The 13,338-nt window shown below is 41.2% G+C and overlaps 1 protein-coding gene across 2 annotated transcripts in view; it reads left to right on the forward strand.

Moving 5' to 3' along the window:
• LOC121276445 (oxysterol-binding protein-related protein 10-like) overlaps positions 1–13,338 on the forward strand; it is a 246,346-nt gene that overhangs the window by 107,585 nt on the left and 125,423 nt on the right. The window lies entirely within an intron of this gene.

Raw genomic sequence — 13,338 nt, forward strand, 5'->3', positions numbered from 1 at the left:
TGTAGAAGTTTGAATTTAGCTTGTAGGTCCTGGAAGTCAAAAGGTAAAGCCAGACCTACACCTGATAAGAGTAAATGTTATATTTATTGTCCATTATTTTTTTCTCTCTCATGGGATATGGACATTGCTGTCAGGGCCAGCATTTATTACTCATCCCTAATTGCCCTTGAACTTAGTGGCTTGCTAAGCCATTTCAGAGGGCAGTTGAGAGTCAACTACACTACTGTGGCTCTGGAGTCACATGTAGGCCAGACTGGGTAAGGACGGCAGATTTCCTTTTCTAAAGGGCATTAGTGAACCAACCAGATGGGTTTTTATGACAACTGGCAGTTTCATGGTCACCATTCCTGAGACTAGCTTTATATCCCTGATTTATTAATTGAATTTAAATTCCACATGCTGCCCTGGTGGGATTTGAACTTGTGTCCCCAGAACATTACTAGTCTATTGACGGTACCACTATGCCACCACCTCCCCATGATGCAGCCTGCAAGCGGGAACAGTATAAGACTAAGTTTGAAAGGGGATAAATGACGGGAAGGTTGGTTTGTCTGGAAGCTAAAGAAGAAAGCTACAGGATCCTCAATAAAAAGCAGTTAGTCTTGTTGCAGTTGGAGCTTTTGAAGTAATCAGCTGTTGTTGCAGTTTGAAACCATAGCAGCAGGCTAATGGAAAGCAAGGGTGTTTTCTGATGTTTTAAGCCACAATGCAGGAGTTGCAAGGGGGACTGTGCTGAAGCTATAGGATCCAGAGTTGTGACGTTGGTAAAGCAATTAGAGGATTGCTTAGTCAAAAGCTAATGGAAAGACACCCATGAAATCTTGTCCAGCTGGAATACTGAACAATCGGTGAATTCCAGAGATGCACTTTTTTTTGAGTTGGCCCCAGGAATAATGAATGAACCCGAAAGATTTCGTAAGATAAGGGAACTCTTCAGGGGATATACAAAGTAGAACTGAATTTATAGTGTAAGTCTTTATAAGCTATAGTGTTGAGGTAATAGAGCTTACCTTCTTTTGGATGTACAATAAAGTTTGTTTTCGTCTTTAAAAATTGAAATCTTGTGACGTAGTTCTGTTGGTTAATTGGTGGATGTTTGGACTTCTTTTAAATGTTAATGGCCCTAAGCAGGATTGCTCCTGACTACAACTACATTCTTTTTTACTGGCCCCTTTTCAATGGCTCCCTGAAACATAATGCTATGATCAGTTCCTTTATCCGCCCTTTAGTCCCTGCTCTTGTTCACACAAGCTGCAAGAACCTCAAACCTGTTGGATAATTGCAGTGGCTGAGTCTTCTCTATTTCTATCTTCTTGATCTCCACACCTCCCTCGCTCATAATCACACCAACCTGTTCCTTACCATGGGCCAAATCTGAACAATATAGCCCTAAGTAGAATGACTGCCTCCTGGAACAAAGGATGCAGGTAACTTTTCCCCCTCTTGATGCATCGCAGGGTCCTAAGCTCAGACTCCAGCTCAGCATCTCAGCCAAAGTTCCTGGAGTTGCACACAATTACTGCATTTGTGATTTCTTTGGATCACACTGGTGTTCACCATTTCCCAAATGCTGCAGCATATTACCTGTCTTGCCATCTTTATTTTATTTTATTTAATGAATGTGGTTTCAAATATTTTTTAATTTCTCAGCTCCTAATTTGAGCTCCCTTCTTTGGAGAGAGAAAAGAGAAATAATTCTCACCAACCAATCACCTTGCTGTCTTTCCAGTTACACCATATTAAGATTTTCTTTCAAATGCAGATGGTCTGCTGTCGACTCAAAAACACGACCTATCCACCTCAACCCAAATCAGCTCTTTACACTCTCACACAAAACAAAAACAGAATTACCTGGAAAAACTCAGCAGGTCTGGCAGCACCAGCGGAGAAGAAAAGAGTTGACGTTTCGAGTCCTCATGACCCTTCGACAGAACTAAGTAGAAATAGGAAAGAGGTGAAATATAAACTGGTTTAAGTTGTGTGTGTGTGGGGTGGGGGGGGGGTGGGGGTGGGGGGGGGGGGTGGCGGTGGGTGATGGGGATGGAGAGAAGTGGAGGGGGGTGTTGTGGTTGTAGGGACAAGCAAGCAGTGATAGAAGCAGATCATCAAAAGATGTCACAGACAACAGAACAAAAGAACACATAGGTGTTGAAGTTGGTGATATATATCTAAACGAATGTGCTAATTAAGAATGGATTGTAGGGCATTCAAGGTATAGCTCTAGTGGGGGTGGGGGGAGCATAAAAGATTTAAAAATATTTAAAAATAATGGAAATAGGTGGGAAAAAGAAAAATCTATATAATTTATTGGAAAAAAAACAAAAGGAATGGGGAAGAAACAGAAAGGGGGTGGGGATGGAGGAGGGAGTTCAGGACCTAAAGTTGTTGAATTCAATATTCAGTCTGGAAGGCTGTAAAGTGCCTAGTCGGAAGATGAGGTGTTGTTCCTCCAGTTTGCGTTGGGCTTCACTGGAACAATGCAGCAAGCCAAGGACAGACATGTGGGCAAGAGAGCAGGGTGGAGTGTTGAAATGGCAAGCAACAGGGATTTTTGGGTCATTCTTGTGGACAGACCGCAGGTGTTCTGCAAAGCGGTTGCCCAGTTTACGTTTGGCCTCTCCAATGTAGAGGAGACCGCATTGGGAGCAACAAATGCAGTAGACTAAGTTGGGGGAAATGCAAGTGAAACGTTGCTTCACTTGAAAGGAGTATTTGGGCCCTTGGACAGTGAGGAGAGAGGAAGTGAAGGGGCAGGTGTTAAATCTTTTGCGTGGGCATGGGGTGGTGCCATAGGTGGGGGTTGAGGAGTAGGAGGTGATGGAGGAGTGGACCAAGGTGTCCCGGAGGGAACAATCCCTACGGAATGCCAACGGGGGGGTGAAGGGAAGATGTGTTTGGTAGCGGAATCCTGCTGGAGTTGGCGGAAATGGCGGAGGATGATCCTTTGAATGCGGAGGCTGGTGGGGTGATAAGTGAGGACAAGGGGGACCCTATCATGTTTCTGGGAGGGAGGAGAAGGCGTGAGGGCGGATGCACGGGAGATGGGCCGGACAAGGTTGAGGGCCCTGTCAACGACCGTGGGTGGAAAACCTTGGTTAAGGAAGAAGGAGGACATGTCAGAGGAACTGTTTTTGAAGGTGGCATCATCGGAACAGATGCGACGGAGGCGAAGGAACTGAGAGAATGGGATGGAGTCCTTACAGGAAGCGGGGTGTGAGGAGCTGTAGTCAAGGTAGCTGTGGGAGTTGGTAGGCTTGTAATGGATATTGGTGGACAGTCTATCACCAGAGATTGAGACAGAGAGGTCAAGGGAGGGAAGGGAAGTGTCAGAGATGGACCACGTGAAAATGATGGAGGGGTGGAGATGGGAAGCAAAATTAATAAATTTTTCCAAGTCCTGACGAGAGCATGAAGCAGCACCGAAGTAATCATCGATGTACCGGAGAAAGAGTTGTGGAAGGGGGCCGGAGTAGGACTGGAACAAGGAATGTTCCACATACCCCATAAAGAGACAGGCATAGCTGGGGCCCATGCGGGTACCCATAGCCACACCTTTTATTTGGAGGAAGTGAGAGGAGTTGAAGGAGAAATTGTTCAGTGTGAGAACAAGTTCAGCAAGACGGAGGAGAGTAGTGGTGGATGGGGATTGGTCGGGCCTCTGTTCGAGGAAGAAGCTAATGGCCCTCAGACCATCCTGGTGGGGTTTGGAGGTATAGAGGGATTGGACGTCCATGGTGAAGAGGAAGTGGTTGGGGCCAGGGAACTGGAAATTGTTGATGTGACGTAAGTTGTCAGAGGAATCACGGATATAGGTGGGAAGGGACTGGACAAGGGGAGAGAGAAGGGAGTCAAGATAACGAGAAATGAGTTCTGTGGGGCAGGAGCAAGCTGACACGATCGGTCTACCGGGACAGTTCTGTTTGTGGATTTTGGGTAGGAGGTAGAAGCGGGCCGTCCGAGGTTTGGCGACTATCAGGTTGGAAGCTGTGGGAGGAAGATCCCCAGAGGAGATGAGGTCAGTGACAGTCCTGGAAACAATGTCTTGATGTTCAGTGGTGGGGTCATGGTCCAGGGAGAGGTAGGAGGAAGTGTCTCGCTCTCACTGCTGTCTCACTGCTCCCTCTTAGGCTTGCTCTTTAAATCTCACTGCTGTCTCAGTAGTGACAATGGCAGCATCAAGCATGTAGCAGTGGGTTGTGCTTCTCTCACAGTATGACTGCAATATTGAGTATTTAATGGCATCATTGAAGCATTGTCATCTTTGCTGCAAGAGAACTCCGAAGTAAGTTGTGAAAGTGCAATCTTCACAAAAGGGATACTAGGCAATAACTTTCCAATCATTGCAATTGAAATTGCAGCTGAAACTCAAAGACTTGGGGTTGAGAAGAGTCTACAAACAGGCATTAAATGGATGGACAGAATCTGACCAGAGTACAGATGAGGAACTGAAACTGTTCCACAATTGTTGCAATGAGCAGGGCTGCATGAAGTGGGGTCACAGAATGGTGCCATCTAGTTCTTAGAGATGATTCTGGCAGAACTCCATACTGAATTTACAGGAATAGTCAGTACGAAATTCATAGCAAGGGATTTTGTTTATTAGCATGGTCTAGACAGTGACGTGGAACAACTGGTAAGCAAATCTGACAAAACAATAGAAGCAAGCCACTGAAAATTCCTTTGCTGTCGTAGCCGTGGCTGACTCAAACATTTCAAAGGCTCACGTCATCTTTTGTGAAGAGCGAAATGAAAATTTCTTGGTACTCATCGCTAAACATTCAAAGTGGATCGAAGTAAAGCACATGGCTCAAAGCATCAATACTGGACATCAATGGACGAGATATGGTATACTTTTGCTTGTCATGGAGCTTGTCGCAGATAACGACACTTGATTCTGTTCTGCTCTGTTCCAAACTTGCATGAAGTAAAATAGTATTAAACATACCCTCACTCCTCCTTATCATCTGGCATCAAGAAAAGCAGTTGAAGGATGCATTAAAATAGTTAAAGTACTCAAGAAACAAGTGCTCCGTGGGTGTCCAAATCTCATTATGAAACAGTGATTGCCTAATTTCTTGTTATAGATAAACTCCACACTCCACTAAAGAATATAGACCTGTGATTTTGAGGAAGAGATGGTAAAGGACATAATTGAGTCTGTTTCTACCAAATTTGACTGTTAAAGTTGAACACTATCAGTCTACCACCTGACCTCATAAGTCATACTGGTGGGATGTGGGAAAAGTAGTAGAAGAGTGTGGAACCCAAAGATACTTGGTTGAAATTGGCAGAAAGGTGAGAAATTTTCATAGATCACATGATCCTCTCAAGGATTAGCCAAAACACGAGCATAATCCATTTGTCCAACCTCTGGCATGGGCTCATGATCCAGTTCAGTCTTCAGTGTCCAAAAAATAGGATCTTCTTTTGAACGCTGAACCAAAACCATATGGCCTAAAACCTGACTCTACACCAAAACTATAAGGGGTCAGGGAGGCTTCATAAATCAGTTACTAAACTCTATTTGTAGATGTGGTTCAAGAGGGGGAAAAGAAAGCAGTTGTAGTCTGGTGGGCATGTCCATAAAGATTGGCTTATTTGACTCTCTCTGTTGAAGGTGTATAATTAGTGAAACAAAAATGCTACTTTAAAAAATGGGAAGGAGCATAATGTATTTGTGCATTATGTTAATACAATATAATGTCAGCATGCATAGATTACTTTAACTGGCTACACTTGGTGTCTGTTTTCTTGGTTAGTGCCACTCGATATATGCTAATATGTTATGATTCCAATTGGGACCATTAATGTTCAAAGAGAAATCATAACATCCAGTAATTGAAAGAACTATGCCACAAGATTTTATATTCTTAAACAAAAACAAACTTGATTGTACATACACAAAACAAAAAGCTTAAAATCAGCAATACTAACAGCACTATTCTTTATAACTGTGTATGCTATGAATTCAGTTTTACTTTTTACTTCCACCGCCACCCTCCCCCCCGCCACCACACACACACACACACACACACACACACGAGCTCCCTTTATCTTATGAAATCTTGAAGGTTCATTCACTTCTTCAGGGACCAAACCAAAGGTATGCCACAGCCCTATGGAATTCACTTTGATTTCTCCTCAGTTTCCCAATCTGGCCCTTTCTCTCTGTGAGGATTCCACAGCCCCCTTGCCCTGACTTCATAAAGACACACTGCTTTTTTTCCCAGTATACTCCCCTAGCTTCTTTACAGTACTTTCTAAGCTAACTATTCAAGCTGACTGCTTTCTGCCGCAGGGCTTAATTGCCTTTCACTGTGAGTGTCACTGGAGATTTCTTCCTGTAGCATTAAGCAAGGCAAATCTTCCAGCCTTTTCCCCCATGAATTCCAAGTAAGTTGCAAATCTGTAACTGCCTCTCTGTTCCCAAACTGTTTGACTGCTTATTTCTGTCAACACACACACACAAACACACACACACACACACACACACACACACCCACCCACATTAAACAAAGCAACCTCCCTAACTTCTGCAGTCCATCTCTATGGGCAATGTGGCATACTTGGGATATTACAAGCAGAAATGTAAACTAACTATCTTTTACCTTTAAAAAAAAACCCTTTGATTTTGTGACTCACATGACTAATTTATATCACTAATGGATATAATTGCCCTCTCTGCAGACTCCCTGGTTCCACCAAGTAATTTCTTTGTTTACAAGCTACTTTTAGCTTCTTTTGGGAACTACATAAATAATTTAAAATATTTTATTGAGGAGGGTGTAGGCCACTTGGCTCTTATCAAAAGCACAGGGATGGGTTAAATTTAAGGGTTTTTTTTGAAGTTTGTTTTTTCCTTCTAATTCTGATCTCAATAACTAAACACTCTGAACTGTAATTACCCAGGTTTGTTTACCAGTTCCTTAAACCAAATGTTTCCATTAACTGGCATTGGAAAGTTCTAAAATATTAATGTAAACTGTGAAACTAGATGATTGAAGTAACATCTGCCAATTTACTTAAGCCACAAATGCAATAAAACTACCATTTGATAGGAGAGCAGTCTCTGAGCAGAAGATATGTTGGTTTTCAATTTATTAAACTTTTAAGATATAAAAATAAAGCTAATCTATTTGCTTGTTCATCATAAAAATCATTTTCTTTATTATGAAAGGGCATACAAAAAATGTGAAGATTTGTGCTCTTAGTTGTTTAATGCTTACAAACATATGAGGATTAGCTCTTCCACGTGTAACTATTGGGCTATGTTATGATATGGCAGGTGGTATTTGCTGGATTGACCAAGTCCCAAAGGGAAACTTGGTCAGGTCATCACAATGATTTTGCAATTTGTGTTTATTACGAGAAAGTATATATACTGAAGTCAGAAGTAAAGCTTCCACTACCACTTTTGGAAATTTTGAGTATTCAAACAATTACTAACAAAAGAAAACGAACACACAAGATTATAGTTATACAATTAAATTTAGCCTTCTAACATTTCCCAAAAGCTTTCTACTTATCTAGACTCACAAATAAGCACCCTTTTCCAGGCAACAGTCCCTATAGATTAAGAATCTATAAAACATCCAGTAACATTGCTTTCTGGACCAACCAAACATTTTTCTGGGGTGGCTTCCTTTGCAGGACTGGGCTCGCACACCACTCTCTTCAAGATCATATGGCCACACACACACCCCATACAGCTTTCAATCTTTCCTTAAATATATTTCTTCCCTTTCAACTTTACCCATTGTTCTTAACTGTCTTTTGAAAGTTGCCTTTCCCAGAATCCAAAAGTCTTTTGTGTTGTCTATATGGTTACCACTTTTGGGAAAAATAAACTTAATAACTTTGCTTTATTTATTTATGATCTTTGCCAGTAACTTCTTTTGATTTCTCTTTTTGAAATTCAATGGCTAAAAATTCACTTCTTATTTATTACTGAATGCAAATTCCTATTTGTGTTGTATCTTATCTTAGCTCACCCATCTCCACTTCAAAATGCCTACTTTGCACCTAACCCTTTGATGATTTGAACCTTGCAATCTCACTGTCTTCAATCTGTCTGTCTCTGTGTCTCTCTCTCTCTCTCTCTCTCTCTCTCTCTCTCACACACACACACAATACACACAACCCCCACAAGCCTGCTTCACAGTATCCCACAGTAATATTGGAAAAAAATGACTATTTTACAGCTATAGCTTATCCTCAATCTGAGATAACTTTTGCATTGCTTAGTGATTGGGTGAGCATATCTCCTGAGTTTGCTAGAGCCTCAGTGAGTGATCAGTTTGTACTGCACTTAAATTAGTGGATACCAATCTACATGTTCTAGATTGTCAGCTAGGCTCAGTTGCAGTTACATTTTAACCTTTGTATTGCCTGGTTACTGATGAGATCTTAAATAAGGCCTTGTCAGTAGCAGGGAGTTCTCATGTTCTGGCTAGCCATCCTCCCTCAACCATTACCACACAAAAAAACAGACAAACTGGGTATTCATCTCATTTTATGCCTATGGGACACTTCCATTGTTGCCTCCAGAACAGTGATTACTCTCTAAAAACAATTCATTTTCTGTGAAGTGCAATTGATCAAGAAGCTCTAGAAGCAAGCTTGCTTTCTTAGTTGACCACCAGATATCTCTAGTCATTTAAATCTCATGCCACCCTGGAAATGAGGATTAGTTGGCTGCCTGGTTTTAACAGAGCTTGAGCAAGAGACAATTCTGATTCTATCTTCCAGTCTGTTTGGGTCCCATTGCTTTCCCCACCCACCCATTTGACTATTGAAGGTAACCAGCTAATGTTAGTTATTACACAATATGCTCATTGGTATCTTAAATGTTTACTACTTGTGGCACTACAAATTGGCATGTGTTAGCTGATTACTTCTTGCATGGTCAGACAGGCCAGGCTTGCAGAACCTTGGAACTCAAGTGGGGAGAGAAACATTGTGCCTCAGGTCTGCTCCAAGTACAAGTCAGTACTAATGCTAAAAGAAAAGGATTTATAAGAGCCTTTATGGATTTTCAACATATCAGTATCAAAAAATCATCTCTTTTATTCTGTATTCGCCCTTTAAGTATTAATTTGAAACTAATCCTGAAAAAACTTGTGAAGTTACATAATGTATCTTACAAAATATGTTATTTAACACCTAACAGTAACACTGTCCCCAAAAAGTGAAAGAGAGGGGGTAATGTGTTTGAGGCAAGGAACCTAGTTAGAAAATCGTGGGCAGCATGCTTCTAAGTTTTGATGAACACTGACGACAGATGAGCTATCTTGCTGACAAAATGTACTTGGCAAATATAGGCTATAATTTTAAAACACAATTTACTAACTGTAAATCTATTGTATAAGTAAAATACACATCATGTCACCCTAGTTTATTCTCTAGCTTACCTCTGTGTGCCAAAACTACTTTTATAAATTGAAATTGCAAGTTAATTAAGTTTTCTGCTTTCATACTGTATATTACTTTCGGTATTGGGCGAGCTGGAAATGGTAACTAAACATATTTTGACCATAAATGGTAATGTGTTACCTCATAAAGGTAAATACTATAGCTTTGAGTGGTTAAAATCTAATAATGGATTCCTGTAAGATAGCTGTATGGAAAATAAGTTGGAGCTTTGTATTTGCTTGTATTTCGATGATCTGCAACCTTTTGTGTAATGCAAAACTGTATTTCCAAAAATGCCCATATGGTGAAACTATGAAGTAACAATGTGCTGTGTGAGCTCTAAATTGGCAGCAGTTCACATTAAAACAATTTGCCTGGGTTATCTTTTTGAAAATTGGAGCCTTTGACGCCTCCAATGACACATTTATCTGATGACTGATAGTTTCCAGCGCCAGAACTTAATGCGGCCACTGTTGCTTCTTCCTGCCATTTTCAAGTAAGCGAGAACAAATAAACTCAAGTAGTAGACAGGGGTACCTCATTAGCTCTGAGAGTTGATTATACTGAGCAGGATGGGAAATGGACCAGACATTGAAGCCAGGAACAGAGGGTTGGCTGAACAGTGAAAGAGAAAGTGAGACATAGGTTACAATAAGTGTTTGGAGATGAAAAGTACTTTTTGTTCACTGAATTTTCTTTAAGACCCATGTCTGTTCCCTAAATACCTACACTTTGCTTCATCTCTACCTTTTGGAAAAGGTGCAGATAAAAAAAAAAACATGCCAATTGCCTCAAGTTTCACCTACTTAGATATTTACTTCTGCAACTCAAAGTGAGCCAAAATTTTCATTTCATTTGCCCAAGAATGATTTTTGTATGCACTGCAACATGGTAACAAACTTTGGTCATATGGTATTGTGGCAGAATCTCAGGGAACTGTGGTAGAATCTCAGGGATTGAACTTAATATTTGTGTGACCTCCTAACCATTTAAAGGCTGTACATTGAGTAACTCAATCTAAAACTGCAATCGTGAAATGCTGTTTTCTAACCTCCTAAGTACTATTTACTTAGGATGTCACAGTACAGTGACAGCAAATGCTATACCATCGATCTTATACTAACATGCTACACCAGCGGCATTATCTAATATAACGTGTATGTAAAAAATAGGATAATGTTAGAGGCCTATTGGGTGCTAAAAGGATTCCTATATTTAAAAAGGGAGCTATAAAATGTCCAGGGAATGAGAGACTAGTATAACATTCGTGGTGGGAGGAGTAATTGAATCTTTACTCAAAGATGTAATAGAAATTGAAACACAAGAAGATCAGCCATGATCTTATTGAACGATGGAGCAGGCTCGCGGGGCCGAATGGTTTAATCCTGTTCCTATTTCCCATGTTCTTATGTAAAAACTTCTAGAAACCAGAATTATAAAGGGTAATCAGCATGAATTTCAATGTGGAAGGTCATGCTTTATCAACTTTACTGATTTTTTTTTTGAATAAGTAACAGAATGTAGACCAGGATAATGTAGTAAATGTAATATTTTGGATTTTCAAGAAGCTTTCAATAAGGTACAGCAATGTGCACTCATGGCTAAGATTAGAACATACTGAATTGGGGGCAAACAGCAGAATGGATAGCAAGCTGGCTACAAACAAAACCGAGAATAAGTATTAAGGATAGTTACTCAGATTGGCAAAAGATGGAAAATGGTGTTCACAAGGATCGATGTGGCAGACCTCTATTGTTCACTATTTACATAAATGATCTGGATTCTGGAACTGGAAATACAATTTCAAAATTTATGGACAACATCAAATTGAAACATATAATAGGCCAGAATTTCTGAGCAGTGGCAATTACAGTCGGATTGCCACTCCGTTCCTTTTAACTTGCGCTAGAACACAGTTGCACATTTCTCACCCCACCTTCCGACTCTGGCTGAGTGAGAATACTGCAGTGCAGTGGGTTCCTGAGGCCTTCAGTGCAGTGCAGTAAAATTGGGGAAGTGAGGCCACGGCCCCTTTTTACAGCACTAGCTGTATACTAGCTCTAAACCTTCTAAACCAATGACCTCTACCACCTCGAAGGACAAGGGCTACTGATGCATGGGAACACCAGCACCTGCAAGTTCCCCTCCAAGTCACACACCATCCTGGCTTGGAACTATATTGCTGTTCCTTCACTGTCACTCAGTCAAAACACTGGAACTCCCTAACAGCACTGTGGCTGTACCTACACCGCATGGACTGCAGCAATTCAAGAAGGTGGTTCACCACCTCCTTCTGAAGGGCAGTTAGGGATGAGTGAGAAAAAGGCAATGTCCGTGAAAGAATAAAAAAAGGGAAGTTTAAAGGTCCTAGCCACTTTGAGAAGCCGGGAAGAAGGTAAGTGTGTACTGTAAGTTGAAAGGTTGGAGGGAGGGGAGGGTAGTTGGGGTTGGGATGGTAGGCTGGTCAGGCTGGGCATCGGGTGGTCAGTTGGTGGAGTAGTGGGAGTGTTCATACTGTGGTTATCCAGGAATTTTAAACCTGAGTATCAATTGCTTCTCAATGCTGGGTATTTGCCCATTGGAAGTGTGAACTTCCCAGGCAATTGGCGTGACCCTTACATGGAGACTTCCAGGGAGGGGTGGCACCAGCTCATCTTCTGGGTTACCTCTCAGGTATGACTGCTACCCCCCCCCCCCCCCCCCCCGGGGAGATTGGAAGTTTTGGGCTAAATGCATGACAACATTAATGAACTTCCAGACTGGCCTTGCAATTGGCAAATTAATTTCCAGATAGGTAAGTGTGAAGAAGATGTTTCCACTTGGGGAAAATCCAAACTAGGATAAGTAAATATAAGATAGTCCCCAATAAATCCAATTGGGAATTCAGAAGAAAATTCTTTGTCCAGAGAATGGATAGAATGTAGAACTTGCTGCCACAAGGTGTAATTGAGGTGAATAGCATAGATGAATTTAAAGAGAAGCTGGGTAAATGTTTGAGGGAGAAAGGGAGTGGGTGAGGGAGGCTCATGTAGGGCATAAACATTGCCATGGATCTGTTAGACCAAGTGGTCTGTTTCTGAGCTGCCCATTCTATGCAACTATAACCTCTACATATAGAACACTTCGCCTTCTTGCCCTTTGATCGTCTTTCTGAATATGGAGCAACTTGAAATTTTGAATCCTTATTTTTCATTGGGATTGATATTAAGCCCCTCCCAGATGGGTGAGAGTGGGTTGGGGTGGGGTTAAAAATGAAAATTTGTGAAATGCAAGCCCGGTCTACTGTGTACTTGCCACCATATTTTTTAAACAACGGCTGGTTGTGAGGCATGCCTGTGTCCTGTCTTGAGAAGCTGGGCTTTGTAATATTTAAATTAGGCTTTCATGGATTTTCTGAACCATGAGAAGTCCAGTAGTTATTTTTCTTCAATAATCTGATTTCAAATAGCTCAGCCTCTGAAAGTAAGAAAGTGGCCTTTATATTTAGCCTTTATACTGCTTGGAGTGAAGTGGCCTTTGTATTTAACCTTTATACTGCTTGGAGTGAAGGTAGTCAGGTAGACAATGCCCCAATATCATGATGTCAATGACGTCAAGATTACCAAGGGGTGCAATCCTTTGTGCAATTTCCAACACAGCTTGTTGCTATAGGGATAGTCTCCTTTATGTGGAGAGTGCCTTTATTTAAAGGTGAATATAATGTTGCTCCTTTTTGTTTGGAGCCAAAATAACCTCATAATTTTGCACTTCAAGGAGGCAGGAATGATCACAGATTAAGAGCAGAGATTTAGGCTACTCTAGAAAAGTTGCCAAACTTTTGTAACATAATGTCTACAAATTCACTTAAATGTTTGTAACAACCCTTAGCATACTAAAATATTTGTTTTGCTTTTAAAATAGAATTATTTTGACCTTGCAACATCTTCA

This window comes from Carcharodon carcharias, chromosome 3, assembly GCF_017639515.1.
Source record: "Carcharodon carcharias isolate sCarCar2 chromosome 3, sCarCar2.pri, whole genome shotgun sequence".
Lineage (NCBI taxonomy): Eukaryota > Metazoa > Chordata > Chondrichthyes > Lamniformes > Lamnidae > Carcharodon > Carcharodon carcharias.